We start from the raw sequence: 13574 nt of genomic DNA on the forward strand, positions 1-13574 counted from the left end.
GTGTTTTACAAATGTGACCTTGAAAGGCTCAGGAAAAAGATGAGTCGAGTGAGACTGGACATTGCAGACAAGTGGACGCTACGTCAAGACACGTCCTGTGCCACGTGGCCATTTCGATTGCGGGATTTTTGACATCAAAAGGCATTCCTGTTGTTCCACAGCCCGCCTACTCACCTGATCTGAGTCCTTCAGGCTTTTTTCTTTTCTCTAAACTGAAAAAGGTCTTAAAAGGACGTCATTTTTGGACTCCGAAGAAAATTTAAAAAAATCTGACTGATATGTTAAAGGCCCCACCAAATGAAGCCTTTCAGCGCTGCTACCAAGACTAGGAACAACGACTCCACAGGGATCTAACAGCTGAAGGGAACTGCTTTGAAGGGAACAATACTGTTGTCTGAAAAAATAAAAAAATGGTAGATAAAAAAACCAGTCTCATTACTTTTCTTACACATCTTCTGTAAGTCCTGTGAAATGTTAAGCTAGTAGCTGAATGTGCACCAGTGTCTGTACATTAAGTAGGACAGTGCTGTTTTGTCACGTTTTTAGAAAAGCCAGGAGACATTTCTCTGTCAAATTGTCTCACTTAACAAGCTCCTAGCGCCTGAGACCCCCTGATAGTGTTCTATCTTCTGGAAGGAAGGCTTTTTTATCTCAGCTGTCACAGACTATCCTAGAAATGGACAATGGCCTGTTTCCGTGCAGCAAAGTTAGTTTCATCCCCTGGCAATGAGGTGGGCACCCTACTTGCTATTTCTTCTCCCTCCGTTTGTACAGAGGCCAGCACGCTCATGGCCCCCCATGGCTCGTTCTGCTGGACCCCACAATTTGTCGCTTGTCTCATATTCATAGCATTCCTCACATCCAAAGGTAGCCCACGAAGCAAATGAATGTACCCAGAACAATGTTAGACTACAAGAAGTTAAGAACAGGAAGTGAAATCAGCTTATAAAATCACTGTGATATCATGACATCTATCAAACTATTTCAGTTCCCTTAGGTCTGTATAATTAAAGGTCAACAAAAATGAGAAAAGGCTAGCCGAAGGACTTTCCACGTTTCAGTGTTGCTGCCAGGCGTGTTAGGATATATAATGGCCATGAAGAGTGTCATACGTTGAGCGATGACTGTGAATGACATGGAGATGCAGGTACTCGTGCGTTACAGTGTTATCAGTAGATGACAGAGATTGAAAGCGCCTTCATTTGGGCAGCTGGTTGATTTCTTGGGCATTCGGATGTGACAGTTGCCTGATGTTGGACTGCTTGGTGGAAAGTCAGAGGAGGCATATTCAACTTCAAAGTTCCGATTGACCACGTCTCACCACCACAAAGGAGAATCGCTGCATTGGGCATCATGCACATCGTAATCCCTTCACATCTGCACTTTCCGTCTCAAAACAAGTAATGGACTCCCTGCAACATTCTGTGTTATCGCACACCATTGCTCGGGGACTAGGAGGAGACTGATTAAGGAATTACCGTCCTATACATAGGCTGCTGCTAACACCACAGTACAACCTGCTGCATTTGGGGTGGTGCTATGACTGGGTAGCATGGACTGAAGTGAATATACACGGTGGTTCGTTGGGCGTATTTTTCAGTAAGATTATCTGCGGACTTGATACCAATGTCACTGTCAGAGGGGAGTGCAAACGTCTCCATTTCTACATCTCTGTTTGGCGGGAAAATGGAAGTTACCGGCACCCGAAGCTGTAACATGCGACTAGACAAATAAACATCCCAGCCATCACATTTAAACCCAGATAAATATGTTACCACGTTGACTGACCTCGAGTCAGAAATTGATCTGATTCTAAACACTGTAGGTGAGATACGATACAAAAAATCGCATTATTACTTCTGTGTCATTGCTTTACTGTTGGATGTCACTGGCGCTAGTATTTGTTGACGTACGAGAAATTGCGACAGTATGAAAGAAGAGGGGACTGTAGGTACATTCTGTTTCAAAACATTATTGCCTTCAAAATACAAGGGACAGTATAACGTGCTTGTAGTCGTAAGAACAAACATGTTTATTATAATTAACGTTCTTATTGAGTACCGTACACGGTCATTAATTCTGCAGTAAATTTCAAGTCTTTAGATTGTGGGTAAGATAACTGTTTCAATTTATTCTGTTGCCGTATCGGTAGAATTTTCGGTCGACTTGCTGCATCTAACATGGCTGGTGTTCTGGTCATTTCTCTCATGACTTCATTAAAGCGGAAATGTTTTGAAACCTTTGTAGATTCCTGATCCATTAAAGAGACCCGCTCCCAATGTTCCTTTTCGACATTTTTAAACGCTTCAACCAAGTTTTCTGGAAGCAGGAGGGAAATAGTACAAATAAAAGATTATCTTCTTTCAAAACCGTTTTAACAGTGTAGCTACACAAGATTAGGTTTATGTGACTTCAAATTCTTTGACAGTCCGTAATGAGGTCTTCTGTTTCTTTTCTTTTTAAGAATATGATACATACGAGGGGTGTTCAATATGTAATCCAACAAAGATTTTTCCTTGGCCAATTTCGCCTGAAAAATCGTGGAATAGTCCAACTTCAGCCCCCATACTGTCATGAAATTCCGATGGGAAAAAAATGGAAATGAGCGTTTGGCGTCATTGGTCGGGAGGCCCCTTGCGGGGCAGGTCCGGCCGTCTTATTACATTCGACGCCACAGTGGGTGACCTGCGCGCCGGATGGAGATGAAAGAGGAGAAAATCCGCGACCCAGTCGGGAATCGAACCCGGGCCCGTAGGACGGCAATCCGTCACGCTGACCACTTTTTTTTTTACTTCATTTTGTTCTATATTGTTCGTTGAATTTGTTCGTGGCGGACGTCCGATAACACTCGTTCAAGTTGTTCGTTGATCCATTCACTCAGTTTTTTTATTACAGAGGATAGCTAAACCCTCCGACCGAACACGCTGAGATACCGTGCCGGCTATCACTCAGCTATCGGGGCGGACATGAAATTCCGATAAGTTGTGGCGTTATATGCAGCCTTCTGTAACGAAGCTATGTTCCAAGCAGAGAGCTGTCACTGAGTTTCTTTAGGCGGAAAACCAGAGCATTGAATATATTTCTTAGGCGCTTGCAGAATGTCTACGAATACCTGGCAATGAACAAAAGCACGGAGAGCCATTGGGCGAGGCGTCTGTCATCATCGCAAAAAGGTCGCGCTAACCTATCCGATCTCCTGCGCGCCGGCCGGCCGCAGACAACTGTGATTCCTGCTGTGTTGGAACGTGCGGACACTCTCATTCGAAGAGATCGACGGATCGCAGTCAGACACATCGCTGCACAACTGGATGCCTCTGTCGGTAGTGCAGACACTCTCGACCGCGAGTTGGGGGACTCGAAGGTGTGTGTCTGCAGGGTTCATCTCCATCTAGAAGAAGACCACCAAGAGCGACGAAGCACCATCGTGCGGAACTGCTTGAGCGTTATGGGCCTGATTGTGACAATTTTTTGTCGAACATTGTCACAGGCGATGAAACATGGGTTGATCACTTCGATCCTGAAACAAAACGGCTCTCTATGGAGTGGTGCCACGCCACTTCTCAAAGCCACACCCTCAGCCGCCAAAGTCGTGGCGACGGGCTTCTGGGACACTGAAGGGATTATTTTGTTTGAAGTCATCCCTCATGGTGCAACAATCAAACCCGAGGTGTATTGTGCTACACTCAGGGAACTGAAGTAACGACTTCAGCGTGTTCGTCGCCACAAAAATGCAAACGAACTTCTCCATGACAACACAAAGTCTCACACAAGTCTACGGGCCCGAGAGGAGCTCACAAAGCTTCATTGGGCTGTTCCCCCTTATCCACCCCACAGCCCGGATGTCGCGCCTTCCGACTTCCATCTGTCTGGCCCAATGAAAGAGGATACACTCCACGGAAAGCATTACGTGGATGATGGGGAGGTTACTGTGCAGCAAGACGTTGGCTGCGAGATCGACCAGTGGAGTGGTACCATGCGGGCATACAGGCCCTCTCAGCAAGGTGGCGTAAGTCCGTCGTATTGACTATGTTGAAAAATAGCGTTTTGTAGCCAGCAGAGTGGGGAATAATATGGTATATTGGAAGCCTGAATAAAAGCAACTTGCTTTCAGAAAATAAGTGTTGCATCAATTGTTGAACATCCTTCATATTTTGCCTTAGAATTATAAACACAGAAGATGTGTTCAGACACTATGAACATCTGTTGGTCCACAAGTACGAGGGGCGTTTGAAAAGTCCGTGCTAAGTCCGAGAGGTGGCACCACCGGCGCGTATCGAGGTCATGTTTAGTTAGTAGCATCTTTGTAAAGAACACACACCAAGTTTCAGCCATATTGGTCTATTTCCTTAGCATTCGTGTGAATCAAGGAAGACGAGTGATTGTCAAAAAATGAACGAAAAAGAATTTCGAGTGGTGATTAAACATTACTTCATGAAAGGCAAAACGCGTCGGGAGACTAAAGAGAAGCTTGATAAACATTACGGTGACTCTGCACCTTCGATTAGAACAGTTTATAAGTGGTATCAGAATTTTCGGAGTAGCCATGTGGGCACAAATGCTGAACGTTCTGGACGCCCTGTGAAGGTTACAACTCCAGAAATCATTGATAAAATCCATGATATGGTGATGGATGACAGAAGAGTTAAGGTGCGTGAGATTGTTAGTGCTGTGGGCATCTCGAATGAATGCGTATCTAACATTTTGCATAAACATTTGGATATGAGAAAGCTATCGACAAGATGGTTTCCGCGATTGCTCACACTTGACCAAAAACGGAATCGTGTGAAGTGTTGCAATGATGGTTTGCAGCTGTTCAGGAAGACTCCGCAGGACGTTAAGCGTCGTTTCGTCACTGTGGATGAAACATGGATACATTACTATACTCCTGAGACCAAACAACATTCTAAACAAGGGAGAATCTGCACAAAAAAAGGCGAAGACCATTCCTTCGGCCGGAAAGGTTATGGCGACTGTCTTTTGGGATTCGCAAGGGATAATCCTCATCGACTATCTGGAAAAGGGTAAAACTATTACAGATGAATATTATTCATCGTTATTGGACCGTTTGAAAACCGAGCTGCAAGAAAAATGCCGGCGATTGGACCGCAAAAATATCCTTTTCCATCACGACAATGCACCAGCACACACCACAGCAGTTGTGGTCGCAAAATTAATTGAAATAGGATTCCAACTCGTTTCACACACCCCTATTCTCCAGACTTGGCTCCCTGGGACTACTCTTTGTTCCCCAATTTGAAGAAATGGCTGGTGGGACAAAGATTTTATTCAAATGAGGATGTGATTGCAGCAACTAATAGCTATTTTGCAGACTTGGACTATTCCTATTATTCAGAAGGCGTCGACGACAAATTAGAAAAGCGTTGGACGGAGTGTATAAATCTAAAAGGAGGCTATGTCGAGAAACAAAAGAGATTTACCACAAACACGTAAGTAGTTTTTATTTTTGGATGGACTTTTTAAACGCCCTTCGTATGTTTATTGACCATTCTTATGTAACAATATATCTATAACATTTACGCTTAAAATTCTCTTCTGGAGTATTTCTTTCGTTTGCTTGAGTAGGCGTTTTCCTGCAACTTGTCACGACTTTTACCTCTGCTAGGTTTTAACGCTTGTGAGAACTACCAATGCTCTGCATTATTTGGATCAGTACACACTGTAGGTTCTCTTATAAAAAGCTGGATGAGTCGTTTCTTCGGATGTACCGCCTCCATTAGAATCAAGCTCTGTATTTCTTTGTGGTGTTCAAACCAACATTTTGGTCTTCGATCTCTATACTTTCTACCATTACGTTGGTGTCACTGGATTTGATACACTCTGAGGTGACCGAAGCCATGGGACACCTCCTAATAACAGTCGGACTTCCTTTAACCCATCGTAGTGCTGAAGCTCGAAGTAGCATGGACTCAACAAGTCAGTGGAAGTCCTCAGCAGAAATATGGAGCTATGCTGCCTCTATAGACGCCCATAACTGCGAAAGTGTTGCTGGTGTAGTAGTTTGTGCACGAACTGACCTCACGATTACGTCCCATAAATATTCGATGTTATTCATGTCGAGCGATATGGATGGCCAAATCATTCACCGGAATTGTCCAGAATTTCCTTCAAACCAATAGCGAATACTTGGTTCCATGGCTTTGTGGTGTCTGCGACAAACTCGAACCCGACCATTAACTCTTAGCGACTGGAATCGGAACTCATCTGACCAGGCCACGGTTTTCCAGCCGCCTAGGGTCCAACCGATGTGGTCACGAGCCTAGGAGAGCCGCTGCAAGCGACGTCGTGCTGTTAGCAAAGTCACTCGCGTCGGTCGTCCGGTGCCATGGCCCATTAACTCCAAATTTCGCCGCACTGTCCTAACGGATACGTTCGTCGTACGTCCCACATTGATTTCTGCGGCTATTTCAAGCAGTGGTGCTTGTCAGTTAGCACTGACAACTATACGCAAAAGTCGCTCGTCCTATCTTTAAATGAAGGCCGTCGAGGACTACGTTGTCCGTGCTGAAAGATAGTACCTGAAAATTGATATTCTCGGCATACTCTTGTCACTGCTGATCTTGAAATATTGAATTCCCTAGCGGTTCCCGAAATGGAATGTCCCATGCGTATAGCTCCAGCTACCAAAGTCTGTTAACTCCAGTCGTGGGGCAACAATGACGTCTGAAAGCTTTTCACATAAATCACCTGAGTATGAATAATACTTCCGTGAATGCACTGCTCTTTTATACCTTGTGCACGCGACATTACCACTATCTGTACACGTGCATATCGCTATCCTATGAATTTTGTCACCTCAGTGTAAGGTCTAGCTGAAGACTCAGTTCTACGCCTTCTTGAAGTTTCTGTCACATCCAGCTCCTCTTATTAGTTCGGCCCAACTGGCTTCTCGATCGACTGATCAACGGGATGTTAAATCCTAGTCACCCTTCCTTCCTTCCAGCGACAGTACGCTTACGGGTTCGCAGTTATCTGGGACACAGTGAATGTTTTCTTGGTGTACTCACCTATGCCTCTGCTTCCAGTGACCTAATATTTCCAAGGACACTCGTTGTTGTATCCTCCCAACCCCAACGGGTACATCCACGATTACAAATCCAGAGGTCTGCCACTTACCTCTTCTTTCACCTCTCAAAGTGATTTGTTAATGTGGAAAATGCCAAGCTACAGCGTAACTTGGAGCCCACACTGACTTGTAAGTCACCCCTGTAAAGTACAACGGCTTACCACCTCCAACAGGACCATGTCTATTAAAGCACTATGAGGTTCAAACCATCCTTCGTGTTGATACAGCTTTACCTCACTTCATCCCAGCAACAACTAACAACTTCGCGCATTAAACTCATCAAAATGTCTGTTGCTCATTCTTCACAAGGGTTGTTATTTGATGTAAATTGGCGTTCTTTTAGTACGAACGATTATGCTAAGATATCAGTTATCATAGTCATTTACCCGACAACGCTAATATCTCTGTTAGTCTTTTAACCATTAACCATTAGTCATTTCTGACACATATTTGAAGTTATTGCCTTTAAAAGTGACACTTTTGATGAAAATTTTTACGTTAATCACATAAGGAAAAAAAAAAACAAAAAAGAAAGAGACGATTGGAGAGGTATCATTGCAAGATTTTCATACGTTTTTTGTCATTGCAGTAATTCACGTTTACTCTACTAGGACAAAGATGAATGAGCGCGCTGCACAAGTAGTGTTTGCGTTTATCTGTGGTTCTCTTGCTTGCCTGTCACTTGTGCAGCTCGGGAGCATTCTTATCTGAAACACAGTAGCAAGTAGTTGAGTTTTTAGAGAAGGAGGCTTGATATCTGTTAATATGAGAGAAATTATCTGGAATACTTTATTATGGAGATCAAAACTTGTCTGTAAACATATGTTATTGATTGTACGGGTAGAGAAGATTTTAGAGGAATTTTTCAAGGTAACCAATGCATTTGCAAGAGTGAAATGTTTGTTTGTAAGAACTATTAACTGAATGAAACCATTGTCTCTCAGATAACTAACAATATTCATGATTAGTAATGTTAATTTGGTCTCTTTGTGTTCATTATGTCACAAATAATGAAATTAATGTAAACGTCTGTAATTTTTGTATTGTGAGAATTTCGTAATTGTTAGGGGCGTATTATATTGTACAGTCTTTTTTTGTCGACAATCAGAATTTAATTTTTCGAGAACGATTTCCTTTAAAGTAAAACCCACCTCTATTATTCTTAGTAAGGTTCTGGATATTTTTGTCTGTGTGCATTGAAACTTACGCCACACGAAGCCATAGATTGCTTTTGCAATCATAAACAAATTTTATAGTGAGTAGCTTGTGTTTCTCTAGCTGCTGCGTCTGCTGATTTCTATTTGCTTTCGAGAACGTCACTACACCAGACACAAAACAGTACGCTGGGCATAAGTTACTTTTATTTCAGAGCAGATCTCACTTTGCATCCTTATGGGGAAACAGTAAATAGTCATAATTTTCAGGTGTTGTGTTACATAAGCAGACTAATGTACAGTGAATAGTGCAGGTAATCTCAAACCGTTATTTTTCTTCTGCGTAGAGTAGTATTTTATTGTAGTGGACATTTGAAGTCAGCCGCGGTGGCCGAGCGGTTATAGGCACTTCAGTCGGAACCGCGCGACTGCTACGGTCGCAGGTTCGAATCCTGCCTCGGGCATGGATGTGTATGATGTCCTTATGTTAGTTACGTTTAAGTAATTCTAAGTCTAGGGGACTGAGGACCTCAGATGTTAAGTCCCATAGTGCTCAGAGCCATTTGAACCATTTTTTTTCTTCATGTTATGCAACTTCCATAATGTACTTCAGTATTGAGTTTTAGTTAAATAGTTTACACTCAGCACACAATTAGTGTCTTGGGCATGTAGTTAGATGCATTTTTTTGATTCCAAATTCAGTATTTTACGAAGTTAAATTTTTGTTTCACGACACTGTTCACATGCGCAACACAGGGCTAACCAACAACAGTCAGTATTGCTCAGAAATTGAATACAATATCTATAGCAGACGTCAGACGAAGAGAAAGTTTTTGAAAAAGGACTACCCAGTATTTTCATATATAAATAAATTTTAATAGAAAGTTTACATCGTGAATTTGACACATTACTCCGGTCAAAAACATTTTTATAAAACTCTTCCTTATGAACTTTTGAGAACGTAATTACTGTAACAACCTTAACTACGTAAAATAATCGATCAGCGGAAGGCAAAAATATTAAAAAAGTCATGAAACACTCATTGCTGAAATAAGCAGTATCTTCATATCTGAAGGTAGCCCAGAATCACAATTTGGAAACTATGTGAATGATGATGACCCTGATTACTTCTGACTTTCTCAGTCGAGGAATATTAAAATGCCGAAAATTTCCAAAATGGACGCTTCCACGCGACTCGCTCAGCTTTCATTTGCGATACAGTGATAATATCTTTCTTCGTGTTGCCACATTGATACTAGAAGGTGTCTCGAAACTTTCGAATAGATTGTAGCTCCCTGACTTCTTATTAATTTTCGCACACCCTGCCATCAGACTGCTCGTCATCTGTTGTTCTTTGACATTTGGTGTGGAGCAGTTGTAACGGTGATGACTGAGTTCAAGGAATTCGTCTACAGCTTCTTATTAGCAACAAGTTTCCCGAGCTGCGTGACGTGTCCCACGACCGCGTAACATGCCAGCCAGCGGGAATATTTCCTTCTCGGAAACATTCACCCGATAAGAGTCAGTGTCCCTTTTATGGATCGTGGAAGACAACGCGACTGTCCATTTGCATGATCCGTTGACCATTGAGTGGCTCTTCAGTGAGGAAAACAAGGTTACCAGAACTTTTATAAAGTTCATGGCTCTGATTTTCGAGCAGAGACAGTACTAAAACAACGTGGTAATTCCTGCGATCGTCTCCGTCACGTAAAAATGAGGAGAGGACTTTTGAAAGGGGTTCCGAGATTTCGTAAGGTACCTCTGCAATCAAATATTCCTTGTTTTTTATTTAGAGCCGAAGTGTAAAAGTGATCCAACGGGGTCACAAGTTTCATAAACTATATGTACGTGAAAAGCATCGTGTAGTGAAAATTTACCACACGGTAACGCCTTCACTGGTTCAGTGCTCTTAGAACGACACGTAATTCTTTAGCATATGTTGTTAACGCATTTAACTAGGGATTTGCTAGACCGATTAATGATTCCTGGTAAGTGCTGCGTAGTTGTAGGTCTGATGCAACAACTAGCTATTTAGCGTGTCGACGTCTCTCTCATGTTATTCTTCCAGGCTAACCAGGCACGGCGGAAATCGTCACGGCGGTCGCGCCTCCTAGCTCTTAAATATAGCCAAAAGCAGACAACTACTTTCCCACTTCGGTGTACGCTTTAATCGACCGTGATTCCGAAGAAAACTGACCAAAACGATGCGGAGAGGTGTAAGACTCATCACCAATACGGCAACTAAATACACTGTCTTATTAAAGAGTGAATGCAAAGAAATGCAATTACACAGATAATTTTAGACTGGTCCATAGACTAGGGACAGTAATGGAAGAAAGACCCGTACCTATACACACAATCAAAAACTTAAGCGAAGGCTCCAAAATTATCATAGACTAGGGACAGTAATGGAAGAAAGACCCGTACCTATACACACAATCAAAAACTTAAGCGAAGGCTCCAAAATTATCATATACTAGGGACAGTAATGGAAGAAAGACCCGTACCTACACACACAGTCAAAAACTTAAGCGAAGGCTCCAAAATTATCATAAATGCAGGCAATTCAGAAACAGAAGAGATATTAATAAATCCATGCATCAGGCAAGGATGTAGTTCGTTACCGACATTGTTTAATATGTTTACTGAGGACCTCAAAAGAAAATAGAAGAATGAAATAAGTAAATGTACAGAACTGAAAACAAACTATCGTCTGAATGCTATTCTATATGTTTATGGTGTAGTCTTAGAGTAACGAACAAATTTACAGCAGTCGGTGTATCGGTTATACGAACTAAGAAGAGAATGCTGCAGTCTGGCCGCACGGAGTGGCCGCGCTGTTTAGGGCGCCATGTCACTGATTGCGCGGCCCTTCCCGCCGGGCCGGCCAGAGTGGTCGTGCGGTTCTAGGCGCTACAGTCTGGAACCGAGCGACCGCTACGGTCGCAGGTTCGAATCCTGCCTCGGGCATGGATGTGTGTGATGTCCTTAGGTTAGTTAAATTAGTTCTAAGTTCTAGGCGACTGATGACCTCAGAAGTTAAGTCGCATAGTGCTCAGGGCCATTTCAACCATTTTGAACCCTCCTGCCGGAGGTTCGAGTCCTCCCTCGGGCATGGGTATGTGTTGTTCTTAGCATAAGTTAGTTTAAGTAGTGTGTAAGTCTAGGGACCGATGACCTCAGCAGTTTGGTCCCTTAGAAATTCACACAGACACACATTTTTTGCTACAGTCTGTAAATATCCATCAATAATACTAAAGTTATGGCTCACCATGGAAAACACTCAGCCTAGCAAAAATTACTATCGAAGACAACGCACTGGACAAAATCTCCAGTTTTAGAGATTTAGGGTGCGAAGTCAACTTAAATAACAATGATAATGTACCGAATAAAATCAATAAATTTCATCCCTTATTTGGAACTGTTAGTAAAACCTTAAAGAACAAGACGGACAAAGATACAAAATTAAAGCCTTACAAGGGAATGACTGCCTGTTTTACTCAGTGTCACTGAATCTACGACTGAAAAAAATAAAAAAAAAGCAACATAAAGTCGGCTCCGGTGGTATTCTTAAGATCTTTCAAAGGTTTCTCAAGAAGAGACCTTATGAGCCATGAGAATATACGAGAAGAACTAGGAACGTAGCCCGCAGTACATCTTGTAGCCACAAGCAGTTGCTGCACACAAATTCACTGCAACAGAATCTCTCACACTTCCATCCTGTCTTTTTTTCTGCTATACTATTTATTCTTTCTTACAATATGCTGCTGTCAGATACCGCCTACTCAAGGATTAGCCGGCCGTTGTGACCGATCGGTTCTAGGCGCTTCATTCCAGAACCGCGCTGCTGCTACGTTCGCAGGTTCGAATGCTGCCTCGGGCATGGATGTGTGTGAAGTCCTTAGGTTAATTAGGTTTAAATAGTTCTAAGTCTAGGGGACTGATGACCTCAGATGTTAAGTCCCATAGAGCTTAGAGCCATTAAAGAAAAAAAAAAAAGCCCAAGGATTTCGTTTTTGCTCTACTCAGTTTCAGTGACGCTACGCAAAACCAAGTCCTGACTCTGGCCGTGTGTCTACTTTACATGTTATTAAAAAAGTCATTTTTAACAATTTCAGGTAATATTTCATTTATACCAAATGCATTTGTCCTATTTAGATTACAGTGTTTACACATTTGTGAAACTGGTCATAGGCAAGAAATTTTGAAAAAATTAAGAACTATCAGTTGTGAAAAAGAATAAAATTAAATATTTCAGTAGTAATGTCGCAATACAGCGTCGCAAACTGGGTTGTAGTAACAAGATGTGTTTCGGGGGGGATAGATATGTCACATAAGTTTGTATTCTATTTAACAACCGTTTCAATGACGCAACTAAACAGATATTTTCTAAATGTAATGAAAGTCTTCCTAATTAGCTTTTTAAGTATGGTACCCGAAAACCTGTGGGATTTGTACCGTAAAGTGTAGTACTAAGTTTAGTAAAACAAATACCCACACCGCCATAGTTGTGAGAGAGGGTTCTTACGCTTTCCATAGCGTATTCTCTCATTTATCCGCTATCACACGGATTTGCGTGAAAGCTACAGCCGCAAATATGTAAGAGTTTTAGTTCTGGCCTGAGCGCGCCCTTTTAAACACAAAATCCAAGGCTCTTTGTCGTATTGTAACGTCTCCTGAAAAAATTTAGTGCTCAATATAACTGAATTGTATCAAAATGATGGAAAAAACAAAGACATGGAACATCGAAATTTTATCAGAGTTTGCAAATGGATATCAAACCAAATGATACTTAAACATAATTGTTTCTTATGTAATTTAGAGACAATGGCCTTCTTCGTGATTATTCTGCTTTGTGTCTTATCACTGTGCGGATTGAAATATCTGGATGCTCTTATTTAACTCGGCTGATAAAAGGTACAAACTGCTGAAAATTATGTATTTGTTATCTTTAAAATGTAACTTGTGTTTATTAAAGTGATTTTATGTATACAAAAATTAACATCCTCTCTCTGAGTATTTGCACCGTTAATATCAGACGGAGATTTTCTGTCTGGATGGTTAATTTGTTTAAATATGGCCGCAGTGACCAGTTTATTCAGAGAAAAACTGCGTCGTTGCTCACAAGTTATTACGCAAGTACTACTATTAAGATTATCCAGAATTTCAGCAAATTTTTAAGTGCACCAGACTGCAGACTGTCAATTACGTTCCAGCATTGACGCAGCTAACACTTTCATCTTCTGTCGAAAGTATTAAATGTTCTTTTTAGGTTGAAACAAAAGCTACATTACATCGGCAACACATATAAAGGACTTTATTTTGACTGTAAATAA

This window comes from Schistocerca serialis, chromosome 2 (genome assembly GCF_023864345.2).
Source record: "Schistocerca serialis cubense isolate TAMUIC-IGC-003099 chromosome 2, iqSchSeri2.2, whole genome shotgun sequence".
Taxonomy (NCBI): Eukaryota; Metazoa; Arthropoda; class Insecta; order Orthoptera; family Acrididae; genus Schistocerca; species Schistocerca serialis.